Source organism: Phoenix dactylifera, chromosome 1 (genome assembly GCF_009389715.1).
Source record: "Phoenix dactylifera cultivar Barhee BC4 chromosome 1, palm_55x_up_171113_PBpolish2nd_filt_p, whole genome shotgun sequence".
Lineage (NCBI taxonomy): Eukaryota > Viridiplantae > Streptophyta > Magnoliopsida > Arecales > Arecaceae > Phoenix > Phoenix dactylifera.
The window spans coordinates 4,847,270-4,872,300 of record NC_052392.1 but is presented as its reverse complement, the minus strand read 5'-3'; the positions used below and the strand labels follow the sequence as shown (position 1 = coordinate 4,872,300).

General features: G+C 37.4%; 1 pseudogene; it reads right to left on the bottom strand.

Moving 5' to 3' along the window:
• Nucleotides 1-10,905: 10,905 nt before the first annotated feature.
• LOC103712447 lies at nt 10,906-24,541 on the bottom strand (annotated as a pseudogene).
• Nucleotides 24,542-25,031: the final 490 nt, after the last annotated feature.

Genomic DNA, 25,031 nt, shown 5'->3' with positions numbered 1-25,031 from the left:
CATCAACCACCCACCGCATCAAGATACGCTCTGGCTTGATGATGGAAGGAAGACTGAGTTTTTTTTTTTTTTTTTTGAGTAGACTGGAGTTATCACCCTGGCGCATATAGTTGAGGTTATAAAATGTTGTTTTAGAACTTCACTCATTTTTATAAGATAACCGCATGAAACACTAATTTTTTAGCCGCCATCTAATTCATAAATATTCAGGGATTTATTGCTGATTTCATAAAGAAGTTGTACGTATGGTAACCTTAAATAGTTTTGGAGCCACCATATGGAACATGAATTTTTGAATTATCAAATTATTCGATGTTATATGGTTATCCTAGAATGTTTTGAGATCACAATGAAAAGTGAATTTTTTTTTGGGAAAACTATGTCCGATCCATTCTTTGACCGGACTGTAATATTTAATCCTGTTGAACATAACTTTACAACCGGTCATACCATTTCCAATGCATAATAAATTTTCATAAAAAGACCATAATGCCCTTACCTTCTTCATCTCATTTCCCCTTTTTCTTCCCCTGTTTTGAATCCTATTCTTCCAAGCCATCCCGTAGGTCCGCGTGTGCCCGTTCCATTTCCGCATCATCGGCTCCGATCTCCAGGCTAAATGCGACTCCCTCTCGGCCGCCGTCTCCGCCGCCGCCTCCCTTGCCCTCGACCTCCACCCGTGCTTCTTCCCCACGTGCGCCCGCGAGAGAATCGGAGAAGAAGGATCCGGCCGTACTCCACGGCCACGTCGCGAGCACCACGGCTCGGCACTCTTCCGGCGCCGCTAGCCTTGTGGGAGGAGGAGGGAGGAGAAGAAAGAAGAAAGAAGAAGAGGCATCGGGAAGAAGAGAAGAAAAAGAAAAGAAAGAAAAGGAAAGAAAAAGAAAGAAAAAGAAATAAAATAAATAAATAAATGTATATATATATATATGAATGAACAAATAAATAAATAAATAAATAAGATAATAATAAATATATTTCAATAATAAAATATAAATAAATAATAAGTAAATAAATAATACGACAGCTCTTCCGGCGTCACCGGCCTCGCGGGAGGAGAGAAGGAGGGAAGGAGAGAAGGAAGAAGAGAAGAAGCTTCGAAAGAAGAGAAGAAAAAGAAAAGAAAAAAAGAAAGAAGGAAAGAAAGAAGGAAAAGAAAAAAAGAGAGAAAAGAAGAAATAAATAAATAAATAAATAATAAATATATTTACGATGAATGAATAAAAAATAAATAATTAAGATATAACTAAATATATCTCAATGAAATAAACTAATAAATAAATAATAAGAGGGAGGAGAGGAAGAGAAGAAAAAAGAAAAGAAAAAGAAGAAAAAGGAAGAAAAGAAGAAATAAATAAATAAATAAATGTTAAATAATTATATCTATGAATGAATGATAAATAATAGATAAATATTAAGATAATAACTAATATTTTCAATGAAATAAATAAAAATAATAAATAGAAGGGAGGAGAAGAATAGAAGAAAAAGAAAAGTAAGAAAGAAGAAAAGGAAAGAAAAGGAAAAAAGAAAGAAAAAGAAGAAAAGAAAAATAAAAAGGAAAGAAAAAGAAGAGAAGGAAAGAAAAGAAGAAAAGAAAGAAAAATGAAGAAAAAAAGATTAGTGAGTGACAGTTAGGTTAGTAAGTTGGTACACATATAATATAGTATGGACATATTTAAATAAGCTTGGCACACAGTTAGTAAATATTTGAACACTTAATCCAGCCTAGCGCATAGTTAAATCCTACTTAACTGTGTGCGAGAGATTTAACTATGTATCAGGCTAGATTAAGTGTTCAAACATTGACTAACTGTGTGCCAAGCTTACTTAAATATGTGCTATGGTATATTACCTATGTGCCAAGCTTTTCTGCACACACTTAAATCTTTTCTGGGTATAGTTAAGTATTCCTATACATCACATAGTTAAGTTAAGTATTATTTGTACACAATTAAGTCTTTTTTGCACGCACTTAATCTTCTCTGCACACAGTTAGTGTTATATGCATCACACAGTTAAGTGTTCTTTTTCTTTTCGTCTCTTCGTTTTCTTTCCTTTTTCTTATTCTTTTCTTTCTTTTTTTCTTTTTTTCTTTTTCTTCCTTTTCTTTCCTTTTTCTTCTTTTTTTTTTTCCTTTTCTTCCTTTTTCTTTTATCTTCTTCTTCTTCTTTCCTTTTTTTCCTTTTCCTTCCTTTTTTTTTTCTTTCCTTTTTTTCCTATTCTTCTTTTTCTTTCCTTATTTGCTTTTCTTTCCTTTTTTTTCTTTTTTTCTTCTTTTTCTTTCCTTCTCTGCACACAATTAAGTATTTTTTGCATTTACATAGTTAAGTATGTGCAGAAAAAACTTAATTGTGTACAGAAATACTTAACTGCGTGCATACACAGTTAAGTGTTTCTTGTAGACAATTAATTCTTTTCTGCGCACAGTTAAGTATTCTATGCATCACACAATTAAGTTAAGTATTTTTCTGTACATAATTAAGCCTTCTCTGCACACACTTAATCTTCTCTGGACATAGTTATGTATTCTCTGTACACAATTAGTATTCTCTGCATACACTTAAATCTTCTCTGCACACAGTTAAATGTTCTATACATCACACAGTTAAGTTAAATATTTTCTGCATACAATTAAGTCTTCTTTGCACACACTTAAAATGTTCTTTGCACATACTTAATTATGTACAGAAAATACTTAACTGCGTGCTCACAGAGTTAAGTGTTCTTTTTCTTTCCTTCTCTCCTTTTTCTTTCCTTTTTCTTCTTTTTATTTCCTTTTTCTTTCTCTTTTTTCTTTCTTTTTTTCTTTTTTTCCTTTTCTTCTTTTTCTTTTCTTTTCTTTTTTTCTTTCCCTTTTTTCTTTTTCTTTCCTTTTTCTTCTTCTATTTCTTTCCTTTTCTTCTTTTTTTCTTCTTTGCACATAGTTAAGTGTTCTCTCCATCACATAGTTAAGTATGTGCAGAGAATACTTAATTGTGTACAGATAATACTTAACTGTGTGCACCACACAGTTAAGTTTTTCTGTACACAATTAAATCTTCTCTGCATACACTTAAATCTTCTCTGCACATAGTTAAGTATTTTATGCATCACACAGTTAAGTTAAGTATTCTCTATATACATTAATTTTTTTCTACACACACTTAAATCTTCTTTGTACACAGTTAAGTGTTTTATGCATCACACAGTTAAGTGCTCTTTTTCTTTCTTTCTTTTCTTTTCTTTTCCTTTTTTTTTTTTTTTTCTTTTTTTTCTTTTTCTTTCCTTTTCTTCTTTTCTTTCCTTTTTTTTCTTTTTCTTTCTTCTCTTCTTTTTCTTTCCTTTTTCTTCTTCTTCTTTTTTTCTTTTTCTTCTTTTTCTTTTCCTATTCTTCTTTTCTTTCCCTTTTTTTCTTTTTCTTTCCTTGTTTTCTTTTTCTTTCCTTTTTCTTTTTCTTTTTTTTTTTTTTTCTTTTTTTTTCTTTTTTTTCTTTCATTTTCTTTCATTTTCTTTTCTTTCCTTCTTTTTCTTTCCTTTTTTTTTCTTTTTCTTTCCTTTTTTTTCTTTCCCTTTCTTTCTTTTTCTTTTTCTTTCCTTCTCTTCTTTTTCTTTTCTTTTTCTTTTCTTTCCCTTCTCTGCACATGTACACAGTTAAGTCTTCTCTACACACACTTAATTCTTTTCTCAACATAGTTAAGTATTCTATACATCACATAGTTAAACTAAATAATTTATGTACACAATTAAGTCTTCTCTGCACACACTTAAATCTTCTCTGCATACAGTTAAATATTCTATGCATCATATATTTAAGTGTGTAGAGAAACTTAATTATATAGAGAGAACACTTAACTATGTAGATCACACAGTTAAGTGTTCTCTATACACAATTAAGTCTTCTTTGCATACACTTAAATCTTTTTTTTCTTTTCTTTTCTTTTTTTTTTCTTTTCTTTTCTTTTTCTTTTTCTTTCCTTTCTTCTTTTTTTTCTTCTTTTTTTCTCTCTTCTTCCTTTCTTCTTCTTTCTTCTCCTCCCGCGAGCTGGCGGCGCCGAAAGGGGGCCGCAGGAGAGGGCTTGACCGTGGTGGCTTATTTATTTATTTATTTTATAATTATTTATTTTATTAAAATATATTATTCATTTATTCGTTGATTTATATATATATTTCTTTCTTTTTTTTTTTTTTCTTCTTTTTCTTTCTCTTTCTTTTTTTTCTTTTTCTTCTCTTCTTCCCTTCTTCTTCTTTCTTCTTTCTTCTCCTCTCATAAGCCCGGCGATGCCGGAAGGGGGCCGGGCCGTGGCGGCCGTTTAGAGGGAGCCGCGGGAGGGGGCGTGGCCGCCGGCGGCGACGGCCGCTGCTGGCCAGTGGAGAACGCCTCTCCTCCCGCAAGGTCGGCGGCTCCAGAAATGGGCCAAGCCGCGGCGGACGCGGGGAGGAGGACGAGTCGTGGCCGGCGATGGCCGCAAGAGGGGGCTCGTGAGGGGCGGGGGCGGGGGGCATTCCTAGCGGCGCGGCCGTAGGATGGGGCTAGCCGAGGCGGGCGGCGGCTGGGGAGGGAGCTAGCCGAGCGGGGCGGCGGCTGTGGGAGGGAGCTCGGGCAGGGGCAGGCCGTGGGGAGGGGGCTCGGGAGGGGGCGAGGCCGTGGGAGGGGGCTCGGAGGGGGGGAGGGGGCGAGGCCCGGCGGGAGGGGGCTCGGGCGGGGGCGGGCCCGCGGTCAGCGGCGGCCAGGGCCTTTTTCTTCTTCTTTTCTTCTAGGACGGAAGATCAGGAGGGGCAGGGGCACGGGAGGGGGCGAGCCGGGGCCGGTCGCGGCCGCGGGAGGGAGCTTGGGCAGGGACGGGCCATGGTCAACCGGTCCGTACCTCCTCCTCCTCCTCCTCCTCCTTCTTCTTCTTGGAATAGGAGATCAAGAGGGGCAGGGGTATTTTCGGCATTTTTGAAAAAATAAAAGAGGCTCAGGGAACGGGAATTAAACTTGGGGTGGTTCTATATACACCCCCCCTATTGCTCAGGACACCCCCCCAAAAATTAACAAAAAAATTAAATACTCTCTACACCCCCCCCATTTGCTAAGGACACCCCTAAAAAATTAAAAATTCCTAAATTACCCCCCACCCTCCCCACCCCCTCACCTAAATGCTCCCCTTTGAACTGTTCCGCCCAAAGCACCCTCGCCAACGCCCAAAACCCCCCCGTTCCCCCTTCTCCCCTTCGTCGCCGGCATCTCCCGATCTCCGACCACCTCGCCGGCTTCTCCCGGAACCACCTCCCTGGCCATCTCCCCGAGCAACGAGCACCTCGCCGGCGCCTCCACGACCACCTCGGAGGTAGCTCCCCCCCCCCCCCCGCCCTCCCCAAATCGTTCGGCACTGGTTCTTTGAAACCAGTGCCTTCCGGTTCGGCCCCATGGGGCCGACCCGCTGCCAATTGGGGTCGGCCCCATGGGGCCGACCAAAATACATTGGTTCGGCCCATGGGGCCCGACCCCAATGTATCTTGGTCCCCCATGGGGCCGAATCCAATTTTTTTTTTTTTTCTGTTGCTAGACTAAGGATTATTTTTATTCCCAAATTTTAGCCTAGATCACGTCCTTAGCGGTGAATTGGATACCCAACATCAAGGACAAGTTTTTCATTACTAGATTAGATAGTAATTTGAGAAGTAGGGATAATTTAGAATCATTACATATAGCATTAACATGGTGCATCCCAAATATGATGATCTTGTTACCTCCCTCACGATGTCATTCCTTGATCTTGGAATGATTATCTCATATCAAATGCTCTATCAAATAATAAACCACAACATTAGTTAACGAACAAAAACTAAAACAAAAAACTAAGAACTGCGGCATAGTTTTAGGTAAAGTCTATTATTGATTATGTCTTGAGTTTACGAGTCGTATACTTTTGAATTATCATTTATGTATGCAATTGAGAGTAACATTGAATTATTATCACAAAACCCAATCATGTAGATTCCAAGAAGTAACTTGTTTCTTTTTGGCTTGTTTTATCATTTATCATTTATGTATGCAATTGAATTATTTTCTTTGATATAGCCTAACATTGAATTTCTATATTTTCAGACATGGATCCCGGTCCCTCCCAGAGTTAGACCTACGGCGTCAGCTAGGAGACGTCGTGCTAGGATTGTTTATTGATGTTTAAAAGTAGTAGTAATTATACATTTATATTACAGGAACGGGCTCCACTAAAGTGCATGAACCATACTGCCAAGGTTGGTGAATGGAAGTGGTGGTCTTCCAAACCAACCAAATACCAGGTTCAAAGCACTATTGAGGCAGTCGGGCCTCATAGAGTTAGTACAGTGCTCTTATCGATTCACCGATAAGATTCTGATTTCGGGCTTCGTAGAGAGATGCAGCCCGAGACGAACACCTTCCATATACCATTTGGCGAGATCACTATCACGTTGGATGATGTATCCGCCATTTTAGGGATTCCTGTCGCAGGTGCCTCAGTAGCAGTTTCTCCTGAGAGGATGAGTGATCGGGATGCTGAGGAGCTACTTGTGGAGTTGTTGGGGGTGTCAGCTGGAGACGCGCGTCAGGAGGTACTGTCATCGCGCCGGTCAGTCTGTGAGGATGGAGTGGCTGAGGACTCAGTTTCACTCTGTATCTGATAGAGACAGCCAGCAGAGGATAGAGTGTGCAGCACGAGCCTATTTGTTATTTTTGTTAGGTTGCACACTCTTTGCTGATAAGAGTGGGACCAGGGTGCCTATAGCGTATCTGTGTTTACTGCGGGATCTGGATAGGGTGAGACAAGTATAGCTTTCTTCCCGCTCAGAATTTAAGTATACAAAAGCAATTGAAAATGTCATGTCAGTAGATGTCACCCCCACAATCTCTAAGAGCGGAAGACGATACCTATTCGTCTGTACGTGGCAATCCATTATCAACACACGGGGAAATGCACGGAACAAATCAATGCTGCCAGGGTGTGCCCCAAAATAGTCATGCACAACATCCGTATTAGTACAATTCCTATGCCACTCAATATATTTAGCCCTCTGATAATTTACCCTAATATATGTTGCATTTCAGACCTCCCGGCTTTCTCTACAACCTTAAATCGTTGACGTACATTGTAGATAGTCTTGATAGTCGTAACATTGAGGGCATCTCTTTCCTTCAATGTGGATAATATGTCCTTTGGACGAACCAAACTCTTCGACATATCCACTAACAATTCCGTCTCCTGCTCAGATAATCTCCCTGCATATGAGTGCCCCTCCAGATTCTCTGCAGCGGCGATGATTGTGCACTCCACATACGACCAGTAATATCCAATCATCCGCAGTATCCAATTTCTTTCCTCTTAATGCAAAAGGGCATCCACACTTCTTTGTCCCACAGGCAGTCTTTACTTCGCTTTTCTTTTTTGGTTCGGTACGTCCCACCCCTCTCACAACCTAACGTAATTCTGGGTTTCTTAGAAATGGTACCTGCATCGGATGATTTGATTACAACAACAAAACCATTTCGCCTCCCAGCTTCACGACACCAATTACACAAGTCCTCTCTACTCTTGAAGATCTACACATTAAACAATTTATGTAAGTACACAGTTGTAAAAATAGCTCGCTAAACTAATACAAAATTGCACAATACATTATAATACCTCGTAAGTTGTAAATTCGCTTGTGTAATCCAGTACAAATTCTGATCCAATTATACTCGATTCGGTTGTAGCATAGCCCTACATATAAAAATTTATCACCAAGAATTAATGAATCAGAGGATCTGTTCGGCACAAAATTCAGCACGGCACGCGATTTGGGCACCAAGAAGCCTTCTGTTCGGCTGCACAGTGCCGAACAGAAGGGTTCTGTTCAGCTCTGTGCAGCCCGAACAGAAGCCTTCTGTCGGCTGCACAGTGCCGGACAGAAGCCTTCTGTTCGGCCACTGTGCAGCCCGAACAGAAGGCTTCTGTTCGGTTGAGGGGTTGCCGAACAGAAGGCTTCTGTTCGGCACTGTTCAGACCGAACAGAAGCCTTTTGTTCGCGATCCAGTGCCGAACGGAGCACGAACCGTGAAAAAAAAAAATTTCGAAACAAGGGTGGAACACGTACCTTTGCGGCCAATTCTTCATCCCAAATCACTAGTTGCTTGTCCATGCTTCGAATGGGGCCTTAAATCTCCTTCAAAGATCGCCTAAACAATGTAAATGGATCGAGGGGTTTAAGGGGGTTTGAGGGTGTTTTTTTTTTTTTCTTTTCAAAACGAAACGGAGGAGGAGGAAGGGGGGTGTACTGAGAAAATTTCAAGGGCAATATGGTAATTACACTAAAGGTTAGTTTGGGTATTTTTTTTTGGTTTTTGGGGGGTGTCCTTAGCAATAGGGGGGTGTATATAGAACCCCCCTTAAACTTGGTGGAGATATTGGACGGAACATTTTAAGACTGGTCAACCGGGAACTTTTTGTTATACGCGTCTTTTGGAGGGTGGGGAATTAATTACCCCTTTTTTTTTTTGGATCACCATTAATTGATGAATACTGGAGGGCCTTATTGTTAAACTTTACCATTAAAGGCGTCATAGAGGGACTCAAACAATATTGTAACTTCCTTTTCATTTGAACAATATCCTGACAAATTTCATATTTTTTGATTCAATGAGAAGCTATGGGATGTTAGACTTTGCTAAGCCTTCATAATCTCTAATTGATTCAACTTTAGAAACTCAGTTTTGCTTACCCTATTCTCTAATTGAACTGATTTCTGTACCTGCCACTTGAAGAGTCAAGCCTGAGCTCCAGAGGTGATGGGCCCAGTTCACTTGATGCCATGGTGGCTGCACTCACTCTGGTTTGCTATTTCCTTCAGCTTTCCTCAAGAGGGAAGTGGTTATCTAAACTTTTCCAGCATCCATATTCCATCTGCTTTAGCTTTTATAAATAGATTCCAGGAGCAGAGCAGCACTTCAATTGCACCACTTCTATCTTATTTAAAATGGCAGCTAGATGAGGGACATGACATCATGAATATAGATTTCTTGTAACAATTATAAAGGAAATCTTGTAATCTTTCATGCCGTTCTATATCCCAGTGGTAGCTTAAAAAAACAACCACTCGTTCCTTTTTTTTTTTTAAAAAAAAAGGGGGATGAGGACTCACCAATGGCAGATATCATATGAACACAATGATAGCGATGAAGTAATGTTACATTCAATAGTGGCAAAGATAATTAGATGACAGTAACCATGAAAACAAACAAACAAAACAAAACAAAACAAAACAAAAAAAAGATGTAGCATGTAACAGAGAACGAAATAAAAACCGACTTGAAGCAGTAGCAGCAACGAAGTGGGATAAAGCTCAGGAATCCAGTACTCTTGGCTTTTAAACCATGGCAAAGATTTGGATCTTTTGATGAATTGCTGCCTTCCAGATTGACTTGGCAGGTAACTCCACCGTTTTCTACGAAGCTGCTCCATTCCAAGAATCAACGTCTGCATCCCGGAGCTGAGCAATGGTGGCTTCCTTTTAATTTACGATAGCAAATTGTAATGCCCGTTGCCAGGTGCGAAACCGAAACCGATCATAAAAGGCTCCACTCCTTGCATTTAGGGCTCGTTTGGCTCGCGGGAAGCATTTTCCCTCCTAGGAATATGATTCCTGTGAAGCAGATTCCTAAAAAGAGATGCCTGGGAAAGTACTTTTGATATGTTTGGTTAATCATGGAAAGTGACAGATTTCCCAAAGTGCTTATGTTTGGTTGACCATCCACCTTCCTAAAAAAGTTATGTGTAATTCCTATTATACCCTTATTCATTTCATCTGGTTTCCCAACCAATCACCTATCTTTTCTTATTTATTTATTTATTCAAACCGAACGACGCTAATCCCTGCATCGCCCTAATCCCTTCTCGACGCACCGGAGGGAGTTGAAGGCGAGGGAGGTTATGGGGACAGCCGAGGCGAGGCATGGAGAGGAAGGAGTGGATGGTAATCCGAGCTTGCCAATGGCGAGGTGGTGTCAGGCGATGATGGCAAAGGTGGGGCGGGGGGGGGGGGGGGGGGCGAGGGAGGAGAAGGCAAGCCGAGACAGCAACGGAGGGAGAGGAGGCGGTGGATGCCTCGACAAAGCCCGGTGTGGTGGAACGAGAAGAGGTGGAGGAGGAAGTAGAAGAAGAAGAGGAGGGCACAAAGGTCGTCGATCCTGAGGCTCTTCAGGACGGCGTTGGGAGAGAGAGGCAGCGGAGTGATTGAGCGACAGCTCTGGGGGTTGTTCTCGCCAGAATGGCGGCAGACAGCATCGGACAATGAGGATGGAGAGGTGGTGTGGATTAGGGATGGGAGGAGGTGGAAGAAAGGTTGGCCGGAGACGGATTGGTGATGGTGGGGTGACAACGGCGTGGGTGGAGCAGAGATGGGAGGCAATGGTGGAGTCCCCGGTGGTGGGCGAGAGAGAGAGAGAGGAGAGAGAGAGAAATAAGGTAATCCAGACAAAGAATTTCTTCATTGCTCCTTTCTTACTCCCACACACTGTTTCAATGGCGAGCGAAACTTTGTCACTTTTCCACCATATTTTCAATCCAAGAGCCAGAATCGGTACTAATCCGGCATTAGTAACGGTTCTGGCTTGGTCCATCCGTCCCTCGTTGGTGTGATCATCAGGGAACAACAGAAGGAAGACAATGGCCATTAATAACAAGTACGAAGAGAAAAAAAATTTAGAAAATTATGTTGCATGACACCAAGCTATCTAAAATGTTAGGATGCAACCGTTCCCGTCTTTCCAGGCCGGCACCAACCCGGGACAGCCAGGATCTTCCGGTCCAGAGGAACCAGTCCATGGATGCTCAAATGAAATGCTTTCGTAATCTACCATCACGAGGCGGGGAACACTTAAAACTGCTCTCAAGAAAATAACACAAGGATCCGCCCTGCTTGTTTTAAGGTAAGCCAATCTCTGTAAGTTATGATTAAATCATTTAAAAACAACGTAATTAAAATCCCTGGTAATTGCCAATAATTATGCAAACTTTAACGTCTAACATGAGGCCCTGCTACACCATAAACTCACTTGGTTACAGTAATATTAACCTCAAAATGTTTCTCTAAAGCATTAAATTATAAAAGAAGCCTGCATCTCCCCAAGCTGATAGGATGTTCTTCTTAATGATGAGCTCGTCTGCCTCGGATGGGCTGATCGATTATAACTCACTTGGTCCCAGTCATATTAACCCCAAAATGTTTCTCTAAAACATTAAATTATAAAAGAAGCCTGCATGTCCCTAAGCAGCAAAAAGTTGATAGAATGTTCTTCTTAATGATGAACTCATCTGCCTTGGACGGGCTGATCGACTGCCATCAGACAAATAGTAAATATTTCTCCGTCTTAGAACAATATATAACAGCTTAGAATATCTAATATGTTTGAGATTCATTTCCGGACAAACTAAAACGGAAAAGGAAAATTGTGGCCACCACCTTATCCAGCATGCGTTTGGAAGCCGCTCAATTTCATTTTTGGCATACTCAGAACCTTTGCAATGCAGCTTTTTTGCAGCCTTCATGATAGGTCTTACCATACCTGACATAGACGGCAAGTCAAATTTCCAAGGTAAACTAAAGAATCAATTAATTAGCAGTGCATCTGGAAACATGGCTGCAAATGGATGTAATCGAGGTTTTTAAGGCCACTAATTCGATTTTCATTTCAATCCCTTCAGGTGAGTTTCAATTTCCCACACTGACTTTCAAAGCTTCAGTGGGGAAAAACAGTCAAAAAAATATCAGAACAAAAAAAAAAGAAGAAGAAGAGTTACTTTCATGTCATTCCATTATATTTTGAGTTATTTAGATCGTATGTGTAGGTTAGACAACTTTAAGTAAAAACTAAACTGTTTTAAAGCTTACTATATTAAATATATTTATACCTTCTCTAATTTTTATATAACTATCCCACACTTTCTCTAATTTGAATAAATTCTGAACATTTTATTTTCCTGATTTGTGCATATTTTCTTCGTTTCTCACATTTGACTCTTATCTAAGCATATTTCATTTATCTCATTTTAGAGACTCATCTAAGCAAGAGAGAAACCATTTAAGCATATTTCATTAACAGCCAAATTAAGCCAAAATAAAATGATCCATCCAAAAAAAAAATATTTCACTATTTCATTTCATACAACATATTATTCTAAAACAAGAAAAAAGAAAATTTGCTTAAGTAGAAAAAGATCTATAAGAGTACACAATACTTTCTAGGGGCCTATTTGGATATTCCTATAGGATTGAGCTGAAAATCCTACAGGATTCGGGCCTATTAGCCCATCTAGCATGCATGTTCTAAAAGCCTACACAAATCTCAACCTTTGGACTGCAGAAAGAAAAAAGAACCTCCATGGGTCCCACAGAATTTGAGCTAGGAGATGTTTGGTTGATAGAGCTATGCTTAAATGAGCAGTCCAATCACGAATCCTATATAATTTCAGCCCAATCCTATAGAAAAATCCTACAGGCCCTGACTAGTAAAGATACACATCAAGATTGCATTTTGCACACTACAATAATAAAGCATAGCCAAGACATAACATAAATTTGATCATTAGAGCCTTAAATGCATATGAAATTGAAACCATTAACAAATACTACAAACAAAACAAAAATATTGAACATTTATACCTATTAAATGAAAAGGAAAAGATTAAAAAATATAAGTTTTGCCCTACTAGAAGTGGTGAAACCAGTCAAACCAGCTGAAACCATAAAATTGGAAATTTCCAATCAGTTTGGGACCAATCTCTGCCAAAACGATCCATTATCAGTTTTCAAACCTTGGGGATGTAATGTTGTTGCTTGGTTTAGTCAACGGAGATCAAGACCTTATGTGCATCCACAGTGAAAGCAAATACAGAACTAATTTTAAGCTCCATTATTAAGAGAGAGAAAAAACAAATGCCTACCCAAACTTAGTAATAACTTGATGTATTTTTATACAAGATACTGCAGACGTTTTATACAATTCAATTGCCATGAACAATTAATATAGAAAATTTCCCATTAGAAATAAATATAAAAAGTTCTTTTTTGAAAATCGATGCATCCTGCATTTCCAATGCCTAGTCCAAAGCAACAAAAAAAGCAATACTGGGGCCACATACCCTACCTCCCAACAACCAGAAATGCAGTACAAACTCAACGACCGACACCCTATTTCCACTTCAGGTCCCTGAAGAGATGATGTCAAATGATTCCCACTAGGAAATGTTCCGATATCAAGCTACCATCTCATCCATACCAGGCACATGAGGAGGAAATGTAACATATATATTTTTTTCTCATTTGACTAGAAGATAAAGGGCCAAGGGCTACATTGCGGTCAAAGATACACCTACTCAACCCATGGAACATGGTGCCCAGACCTAAACTGACTCTATTCAAGGAGTACAGTGTGTACTGTGGTACGCCCCCACCCCCATATTTGCTCATGATTTGCCAGTACAATGTGGTACAACATGCAATACAAGGTGGTACATAGTCCAGTACATTATGTACCGCGAGTAAAGCTCGCTTCCTCACAGTGCAGCAATACAATGTGTACAGTGGTACGCTTGGTCCACGATGAAGAGAGATTGAGGAGATACATGACTGTAAATAAATAACTGTAGGGAGCATTGTGGAGACAGATTCTGCAAACGACGAATGAGGAGCAATTTCTTTTGACTTAAGCAGAAGGACAAATATTTTAATATTGGGTGTTCTGGTAGAAATCTGGAGATTAATAATCAAGAAAAATCTACAGCTATAGGTACATATTTAATTAAATTTAAGATCATTATTTTGTGAAGACTTCTAATGAACTTGTGCTTAACTTTGGTGAAGGCTGGTTGTACTCTGGAAGTCTGGGAGATCGGGGTAGTTTGAGATGACCAATGACGTTCATACCACACATATAATAACAAAAAATCACAAACTAAAATCAGAGAGTTAACTTCTGTTTCTCATATTCATGAGGATTTCCTTATACAAGGATTGTACTATTCAAATAATTGGTGAAATGCTATTTTATTGATACTATTAAGTAAATATAGGAAATGAAATTCCCTAGACATAAGACACCTATTATGCAGACCAATGGAGCCCACGAGGCCAGCTTGTGTCAAATTTTTACCATTGACCATCCCCTAAGAAAAACAAGTTTTCTCCATAATATTGCATCTATTTGCAAGAAGAAAAGACACAAACACTGTTCTGCATCAAGTGATTTATTTCGGCATCCATGGAATACCATTCCTTTACCAATCTGGGTTAAATCATTTCCTAGTAAACACCTTTCTGACTTAGTGATGACCGGCTTAGCAGCATGGCTAAGAAAACCAAAAAAGTCCTACTCTCACTAGAATACGAAGGACATGGAAGAAGAAAACCAGAAGTGACAAGAATGTATCAGCCCTTCAATTTTGTGTACAACATACATCATTCCAACAATACTGCAAGCCATATGAATAAGGTCCTATTTTGTTTTTAATGATAACACAAAAACCGGATAAATAAACATGCTTGTCAGAACAGTGATGGCTTATTCATTTCTTGGCAGCGAAAATGGAGACAGTAATACAACATTTACAGGAAGGATAGAAAAAAAGAAAAAAATCAGGACAAGAGTTGCAAAAATCCAATGAGAATAAATTTCAAATTTGTTAATATATTTATCAATCCAATTAGTATTGAAGATTCAACTGAAGAAAGATGTTACCTTGCAGAAGAACCCTTGAGTTTCTCAACCTCCTCTTCCATCCGAGATAGGATTGATTTCCGCTCATCATTACTGGCGCTCACAAATTCCTTCACCAAAGCATCCAAGCCCGCTACAATACCAGCCTACAGTAATCAAACTTGACTATTAAAGCAAATTCATTAACAAAATACAAAAAATGTAGGTTTGCAAATTCGTATCTACTACAAACTTGTGAAGTAAGTTTTCCTTTCGCATCACGGTTTGTGCCACACTTCTCATTTGATGAACATAACAAAGTCATCCAAGTCCCGGCCCACCATCGTAGTCTTCACCAGCTTTGTTGCCCTTTGGGAAAAACTTTAGTGTAGGAAAACCACCAACTCCATATCTGAAATTACATCGCATGCATACCAGTGTTAAAAAAAAGTCATATAGTCTTAGCAATTTAAATTGAAATATAAAAACCAAAAATAATGACAACATTGCCATACTATGATGTGTGAAATATTTCCGCATAAACTCTATTATTTGGTAAAATTTTTAACAACTAATCATCATTGCTTCACTGTATGGATTTTCAAGAAATCTACCTACAGCATCCATCAATAATGCACCAATATAAGATGCAAAACAGTGCGATCAATGGTAAACTCAAAATATAAAACAAGCAAGGGTTGTTAATTCTGCACTGCACAACAAGGTAAAGAAACACATCCAATGGCCGAATACAGCAACAGCTGGAAATTAAAAAAGAAATGAATACTCAGTTGTGGAAAAATCAGGGGCAAATGAGATTTCGAAAGAAAATATAGGACCTATTTTTTTTAATATTTATATTTTGGAGGCCATGGCATTGAATAGGAACCAACAAGTGGAGTACAGAAATCCTCAATAGGATAACACTAAATTATGTTTCTATTCTGCAATAATATCAATTGTATCATATATGTCAAGGTATTGAACTTAAAAGGATGTTCATGCCAATATTTGACATGCAATTGCTGTTGCATGAATTGTTTTCCAGGGAAAAGAAAATAAGGAGCTTGAAGCAGCACAGGAGTAACGAGCAAGAAATTAATACAATCAACAAACCTGTCCACAAGAATAATAAAGAGTCAGGACAATAGAGAACCAGATGAATAGTTTAGCCATCTAAATGAAAGTCAAAAAATGGGCACAGATCTTGGATCATAGTGTCTGAAAAAGAGGAACTGAAAAAAAAAACTTTCATTAAAAACACAAACATGAAGAAAACAGCCTTTTCCGAATGAAATGCAAAACAGTATGTGCAAAATCAATGCTATCTAAGTGAATAAAGCTTGTCCGAATTGTTGCTGTGCATTTAGAATTTTTCTTTGTCCACAAAAACTATATATTAAAGCTGAAATCCAATGACTTCATTGAAGGGAGAGCAAATAAAGTGAAAGTCATGCTTCCTTTGAATGCAAAGTAGACATTATAAATTTTATTAGGAAGCTCTCTTGATGGGCACATGGGAAAAGAACCTAAAATCCCATTGAAAATTGGAAAATCAACAATATAATGAATCATGAATCATGATCATATCCTAGTCTGTAGGGCTGGCAATGGAAACACTGAAATGCAATATTAGGTTAGCAACTTTATTTCTGACTACAGTCAGCAGGTATAACTCTCATGTCCCTTTATTACTGATAACGTAACAAAACTGAACTGGGGAACCAAATTTATTTTTAAATACTAAGCATAAGAAACAAGACAAATATAATTGTGATATCTAATGGTCTTAAAATTTTGGGACTTGTAACATAATTACAAATTCTGAACTCACTTTTCAGCCAATCTCTGTATTTGTCAGCATCAATGTTAGCAATTACAACATCCTCTTCCAACTTGTATGCAGTAGCTACCTTCTCGTATGTCTATAAAGAAACAAAAGATGATTAAAACTAGTAAAGCTACAAAAAGATGAAGTACATGACAATGCTATTACTCATCATAGTGGGCCATTTTTTTTCCAATGTTTCCTGGTTATATTTATTTACTTACAGGAGCAAGGTTTTTGCAGTGCCACACCTGTTGGGAAAACAATCATAAGATTATATGTCAACAAGTAAAAAATCCAATGAAGCAAACATAGCTAGGGCCAAACAGCCGTGAAGCTAAACTAACCATGGTGCATAAAACTCCACAATGACATCCTTAGTTTCATCAAGGACAACCTGGTCGAAGTTATCTTGGTGTCAGTACTACTACACTAGAAGGAAGAGCTGCCACCTTCACATTGGTCCCTGTAATCATAGACCAATAAATCTGTTAGGTAACATCAACTCTTTTTTAATCCACTTGTTGACATGCATGAACTATCTCATCAAGGACAAGATGATATATGGAACTTTTCAGCTCATGAAACTGGATAATATGAAAACAGATATTTAAATGTACAAACTCATGGGAACCATCTTGCTTCAAATGTTGGATAGAAGGAAAACAGAAGGTATTAATATGCCAATGCAGTCATACGCAGTAATGTCATGTCTCATTCAGCAACTAACTATAACAGGGTGAGTAGTAATGGACAGAACTTCTTTGAACCTTTTAAGCCACAAGTAGCATAAGAATCCAGGGAAAACATGAAAAGTACCAAAATAAGACAACTCAAGTATACTTAGGCCCTGTTTGGGGGAGCTGTTGGCAGTAGAGCTGTTAGAAGTAGAGCTGTTGGGAAGTAGAGCTGTCTGAAGTAGAGCTGTTATAAAAAGCTGTTGCTGTTTGGTAACTACATTCGTAAAGTGCTTGTGGTACTTTGTTTTGTGTTTGGTAAACAAACTGAGAAAGTACTTTTGTATGACAAAATTACCATAAAGAACATTGCATAGTATTATACAACAGAACATAATAAAACATAATATAAATTAATACATAAATATACGATATAGTATAATATTATTGTAATATAAATAATATTATGTTAATATAGCATAATAGTAATATAATTATTAGAGTAAATTAATATTTGGTAATAAACATAATATTAAATTATTTAACATAACATATTAATGTATTATGATATAATATATATATATTATATTTATAGTATAATACAATAATAAAAGTATAAATATTATAATTATTAGTATAAATTAATTTCTCATAATATAACATAATATTAAATTATTTAAAATAACATATTAATGTATTATAATGTAATGTAATTTAATACAATATTTATAGTATAATACAATAATAAAGGTATAAAATATTATAATTATTATTATAAATTAATTTTTTATAATATAACATAATATTAAATTATTTAAAATAACATATTAATATATTATAATGTAATGTAATATAATATAATATTATAGTATAATACATAATAAAGTTATAAAATATTATAATTATTAGTATAAATTAATTTTCGATAATATAACATAATATTAAATTATTTAAAATAACATATTAATGTATTATGATATAATATAATATGATATTATATTTATAGTATAATACAAAAATAAAGGTATAAAATATTATAATTATTAGTATAAATTAATTTTCCATAATATAACATAATATTAAATTATTTAACATAACATATTAATGTATTATGATATAATATAATTATGATATTATATTTATAGTATAACACAAAAATAAAGGTATAAAATATTATAATTATTAGTATAAAATAATTTTCCATAAAATAATTTTCCGCGGTCCAGGGGCTCTTCTTCGTGGTCCACGCACGAGGAGGACCTCAGCGTGGGCCCGCGAGGTTGATGTTTAAAAAAAAAACAATAGATTGATTTTGGAAGGTATGGAAAAGGATTAAAATTTTTTTCTTCTAAAATGTGGTTCAAGAGATGCATACAAAAATTGAAAAGAAAAATACATTTTCTTATGGAAGGGAGTCTGACGGCTAGGGTTCTTGGCTCCGGCAGATATTTAGGTTTATAAAGGGACAAACTATGTAATTATGTTATTTTAATATGGGCATTTTTGTCAAAATACAGCTTTCCGAAAAAGCTGAAACAGCTTTCCCCCAAAAGCTCCAAATTGGAGCTTCCTTCCAAAAGCTGTTTTCAGCTTCCCGCAAAAGCTGAAACAGCTTTTTGAAAAATTTACCAAACACAGTTTTTTAATCTAAAAGTACTTTTGGAGGGCCAGAAAGTGCTTTCTGGCCCTCCAAAAGCTCCCCCAAACAGGGCCTTACTGACTGTCGCAAGGCAAAATCCACTTTCAACATTACATGCAGGAAAGACACAACCAAGCAGGAATTTGAGCAGGAGATGCACCTTCCTATCCTAGAAAATCTACTGTCTGCTATATTAGAAGGGGAAAAGGCCTCATAGTCCAGCAATATGCTAGACTCTGAAGCTTTTACCTAACATTTATTTAATATTTTGGATGCGGCTGGCATCCAGCAAGATAGTTCATCTTTTCATAATTGGCTAATGAAAATGAGAAGGAAAGAAAAATGTAAGCAGGCCAAAGAGTAAACAAAGCACGGTGAAGACACATGCATATACTAGTCAGCGAATAATTGAAAGATCAAGCAAGAAGTTTCATTCACATCTATTTCTTCGTCACTTACAATCCCCTGCAGTCCAGATATATATAATGTACTATTTATCATATATAACATCAGATTGATCGCAGCATACAGTATGATAAACTATATGCAACATTATATGTGCCAGCTACACCTAATACAGATAGAACAAGCTGAATTCATTTATCTCATAAAGAGCAGTCTAGTTCCTGCATTTAAGATGGATAATTACAGCCCTTCAGAAACCCTTCAAAAATTGTAACTTAAAGAATAGCAAATTTTGCAATCATTTTTCAATTAGTAGGGAAAACAGGAAAAAATATTTTTAAAAAGAAAGCTATGATCATATTTCACTTGATGAGCTATAAACTTCTCTCTATACTATGTAATAAGATAAGTTGACATGCATACTTCTGGATTAAGTTTATGAACATACAAAAAAACAATACAAAATTAATACTGATGTACTAAATGCAAGTATGATTTAGATAATGAAATGAAGTCAGATGTGAGCATAACTATATTTATCATACTAGTATCTTTTTCTTGTGATTATGAGTTTTTTTACTGGTGTTATGTTTACATATGCTTGTTTTCGAATGCATTTTTTTTGTATGTTTTAAGCAGTTCCATCTCTGAATAGCACAAAGTTGGATTTGATCTGAATCATTAGCACATATACATTTTGAACAGCTCAGCTTGCACCAAGCAAAGTTTTTTAACTAGAATTGTGTATTAGGTCAAATGGACCCATTTTGATGGTCACATTCAAGTCAGTCCCCAGTCAGCTATGTTACATGGGTTCGGGTATGGGTGTCGGGTGTGGGTATGTGTTTAGGGGTCAGATCCATCATATCCCTTAGGATATGAGGACTTGCTTTAAAAAGGAACCAAAAATGGATAGGAGTATGTGGACATGTTATCTCCATCATATCATGTTTTAGACCATGATGCATATTTTGAAATTTTTTGGTTGTGGGCATACATAATTATATTTAATTGATAGAAACTTATTTTCTTTATACATAAGTCAGGAATTAAAAAGCAAATTTGCATCAAAAGAAGGGTAGATCTAAATAGTAAACTGTAGGTGAAACAGCGACAGAAATATAAACTTCTAATTTAAGTGGATGGCATCACAACCATTCACCTTATTTCTATTATTAAATAGAGTGCATCTCATGTGCCATCAGCTTACTAATAAAGTGAGCTAACCTTAAGCCTTTTCCCTTTCTCATCTCTCTTGATGGCTCAAACTCGGCTGCCTGCAACCTCCTTGGATATCCTGTTCAACAAGCAGAATGATTGACGGCCATTCTCCACCATCCACCAGCTACACAATCATCCTAATTGAGCCCAGTGGCAGCCGGCCTCATCAGAGGTGGGTGATATGAAAGCCCTCTCTCTCTCTCTCTCTCGCTCTCTCTCATCAGAGATCCTTGCTTCCTCTTTTCTCCCCTCCATCTCTGCTCTTCCCTGTCCATCTCTGCTCTCAGATGTTAGGGACAGATGTCCGAGAGTATTTACAATGGGGCCAACTCATATTCCATACCCATAGTTTTCATGTAGTGCCAGCACTGGTACGCAAAGGTTAAGCGGCGAGTCTGAAAACACAGCCAGTCAGATCCAATTTGACAAAAGACTTCTGAGTCTTGTGTAACTGCTTCAGATGTCTGTTGTAGATTGAAACAGAAAGATAACTGAAAATCTTTTCAGACTTGACAGAATCTTACCAGTGTATGTTGGCCAATGGAGTCCTAATAATATATACACTAGATGTTGTTAGATAGCTTGTGACCTCTCATGTGTCAAATGAAGATCAGATAACAAGCAGCTTTCTATGTTGACAAAAAAAGCAAACTACGACATTCCAGTTGTTCACATGAAAGAAATCTCTCAAAGCTTTAAAAACTATAAAGCAATCAGACCTCCTCGTTAAGATCTACAAATCTCACCATATTCCCTATTACAACGCAAATTCCTGGTGTGGGGCACATGCGTCTCTACCCCTTGCTTATTCATCTCCGCATCCACATTGACATATCCATCTCCAAGAAGAAATTTCATGAGTGGACTCCTTGGATTCCTCTCTTCTTCCTTTCCTCATTTTCGATGGATACCCTTTTTAGCATCTACATCTTTCTAAACTTCCTTTCAAATAATTAAGAGAAAATCAGTAGGCACCATGAGGGTAAACAGGCAGTCTGCTTGTCAACATAGTCTAAAAATCCTAATCAGTGGGATCACTGCCGTCCATCATATGTTTTTGTATTTCTCTTGAATAAATCACATATAATGCACGTCCAAAATACTACCATTTTTAAATGTCAGCAAAGTATATCACTTGAATATTCGTGCCTAATTAAATGCCATTTTCATTCATCGCACATCCGCTTAGCAGTTTTTCACTTCTGCTTAATGTTTCGCAAACTAAGGCACGTTCAGTTTCATTTGCAACAAATGACAGCATGTTAATAGTCTTTCATTCACCATGGCTCCTTCCCTAGAAGTCCAACTAAAATGGTTAATATACAGCCCCTCAACTGTACCAATAGGACAAGAAGAATGAGACACAATCTTGAGTTTCCATCACATAAGTTTTTGCCAAGTGCCTGTGCCCCTTTTCATTCAATTTTAACATCAATGAGACCAAAATTTTCTATACCAACTTGTGCGGTAACAGGCCTACCATACTGACCTGATAAGGTACCGTATGGTATGAGGGCTCGATACAATACTATAACAGAGCATGGTACAGCTGCAGCCTCTCTTCCAACAGCATATCATTGGCATTGGTACAGGGGTGTACTATACCTACCTGACCCATGCCAGTAAGATCTACCTACAGGGTTCGGAACGGAGACCCCAATCACTTTCCTTTGACAAAAAGCATCAAATCTTCTGTATAAAAGCAAGATTGTTAATAATAATCAGTCTCTACACCACAACTCTGGATATGCTAAAGACATAACATATACGATAGCCATAAGTTGCAAGAATGGAATCTAATACATCCCTTGCGCATCACAGAACAAAACATTACCTCCTTCATTATTTACAAATTCAGCAAGGGCTTCTGCAGTCCGTGGGCCTTCATACCTCCATAATCATATCAATTTGTTAGTGTCACATATAAATCCATAAATACTTAAATGAAAGAAATACAAAGAGCCATAATAAATGTTATGCTCACTTTTTGGTTCTAAGGAGCCTTTTGGAAACCATTGGATTGTTGGGTATCCTGAAACCCCATATTTGCTACATAAGCTCTTGTGCTCATCACAGTCCACCTATAAGGACAAACAGAAGTTAAAGTGACACCAACAATTTGATATACAATCAGAAGTGTTTTGTAAAGATTCACTAGAGCAGCCAGGTTTCGTTTGTCCAATCTAATCAAGAAAAGGCTAAATCTTCTATTTTTATTCTGTTTTTGTTTAATTCCAGCACATTTGACAGGCTGTCAACTGGACAGAGAAACAACATGTACACGCAATTAGAAACAAGACTGACCTTTCCAATCAAAATAGATTTAGCCTTTTTAAAATTTGAGCCGAGCTTTTCATACTCAGGTGCAAGCTTCTTACAATGCCCACACCTGCCATCAAGAAAACAAGTAAGTAAATGGTGCCGCTTCCATAGTGAAGAATGTTGAAAAGTTTTATTAAAAGAGACTGCCATTTGCATTAGGACATCTGCCTAGAAAAAAACTACCTAGAACTAGACAGAAAGCATTACCATAAGAGTCTTCACTGGCTAAATCAGCATTATTTGTGCTATGCAAACTACCAAAATCAGCTAATTGCAATTGCGTTAGGATGTCTGACTGGAAAACAAACTACCTAGAACTAGACAGAAAGCATTACCATAAGAGTTTTCACTGGCTAAATCAGCATATTATTTGTGCCATGCAAACTACCAAAATCAGCTAATTGCAATTGCGTTAGGACGTCTGCCTGGAAAAAAAACTACCTAGAACTAGACAGAAAGCATTACCATAAGAGTTTTCACTGGCTAAATCAGTATTATTTGTGCTATGCAAACTACCAAAATCAGCTAATTTGTCCTTATATTGTTAAAAGTGGTTTGGAACATCAAGAACAAGAGAAGAAGAAAACTACAGTACCACTGCCAGAGCAACACTACCCAGTAATACCTCACAACAGCAGTATTCAATAATGAAACATTAATAAACCAACTACAAAAGGCGTTTTTCAACAATTTACTGAAAGAGAGGTACTGCTATGATTACACATGGGATTGAGGTTACAATGACATACGACCGGCCAGGCAAGCTGCCGATATAGACCATTTACATGGTGCAAAGCCTAATACATGCCAATCTATGAAACGCCAATCTGTGAAATGCTTAGGCTAAATATATAAGATTCGATCCTTGAGCGACTTCAACTTCACAGATTAGACATGAGACAACATAAAACTAAAAAAACCATCTCAAAGATTTAATCTTTTTGCCAAAGTTGTCACCTACAAGCACAAATTCTAGCCACATCACCTGACAAATTTAAAAGATCGGATCCCTGGAGAATTTCAACAGCATCCGCACACTCGATATGAAACAATATGACGTTATATAAAAACGATCTCAAAGATTCTAACCTTCTAATCGAGCTGTTTCTACAAGTACAAATCCCAATCAAGAAAAGTGACAAATCCAACAAATATAAATCTCAAGTTTCAGAAATTGCACCAATTAGATGGCACAATAAGTTGACGTTTCATCCAAATAGGTCCAAAAATAATCCATTCACATGAATTTATAAAAAGAAGAAAATGATAAATTTACATCCAAATCCAAGTCAACACCCACTCATCCAGCTCAAAGACATCAAGACCTACACGTCAAACCCCTAAATCTGCAAATCCTAATGCCAACTCCTAAAGAATCCGATCACGAAAAGCAACCACTACGCGGGGAAAGTAACAAAACAAAAGCAGATTCACGAGATCGGACAATAATTTCCATGTTCTCAAAGAAAAGATGAGATCAGAGGCTACCAAGGGGCGTAGAACTCGACGAGGGCGCCGCGATCTTGGCCGACCTCCTCCTCGAAGTTGGCCTCGGTGAGCACGATGACGTCGTCGTCGGCGAGGGCGGATACGAACAGGAGAGCTAGGGTTAGGGTTCCGAAGAACAATACCAAAATCTGAGATCTCTCCATCTCTCGCTCTTTCGGATCTCTTCTTCCCTCCAAATGTTTTTTTCTTTCCTCCTCTTTTTATCCCGGTGCGAAAAGAATGACGGCGAGGAAGGGCGAGGACGGGCTCATCAAATCCCAACCGACGAGCCCTGCACCCGGTGAGCTTACCTTCTTGGATTAGATAGGGTTGATGAAGGAGTTTTAAGCTAATTATAATTATCAAGAAAAAGGAAACTAAATTATCTGAAATTATAAGTCAGCGCTTTCAGAAAGCTACACATTTATTAAGTAATTATTTGTGTGAAATTTTTATGATGCTCTAATAATAGACCCAGCCCGGATAACTCATATTGGAAACGTGAGCAATGAGGTTAATTGATTGGTCTATTGGCATTTCTTTCATTTTGACAAAGTATTTCTCTAACATCTTCATGTAAAAAATTATAGAGTTTGATTTAGGGGGCAGTAGTACACTTGAGAAATGCCAAGAAAAATATAAACTTGAAAACAATTATGAAAAAAAAGACAAAAAATTTATTATAATATTGTATCATATTGGCATATAACAACATAGCCATATAATAAATAATAATAAATATAAAATTTTAATAACTAAATTGTTATTATATTT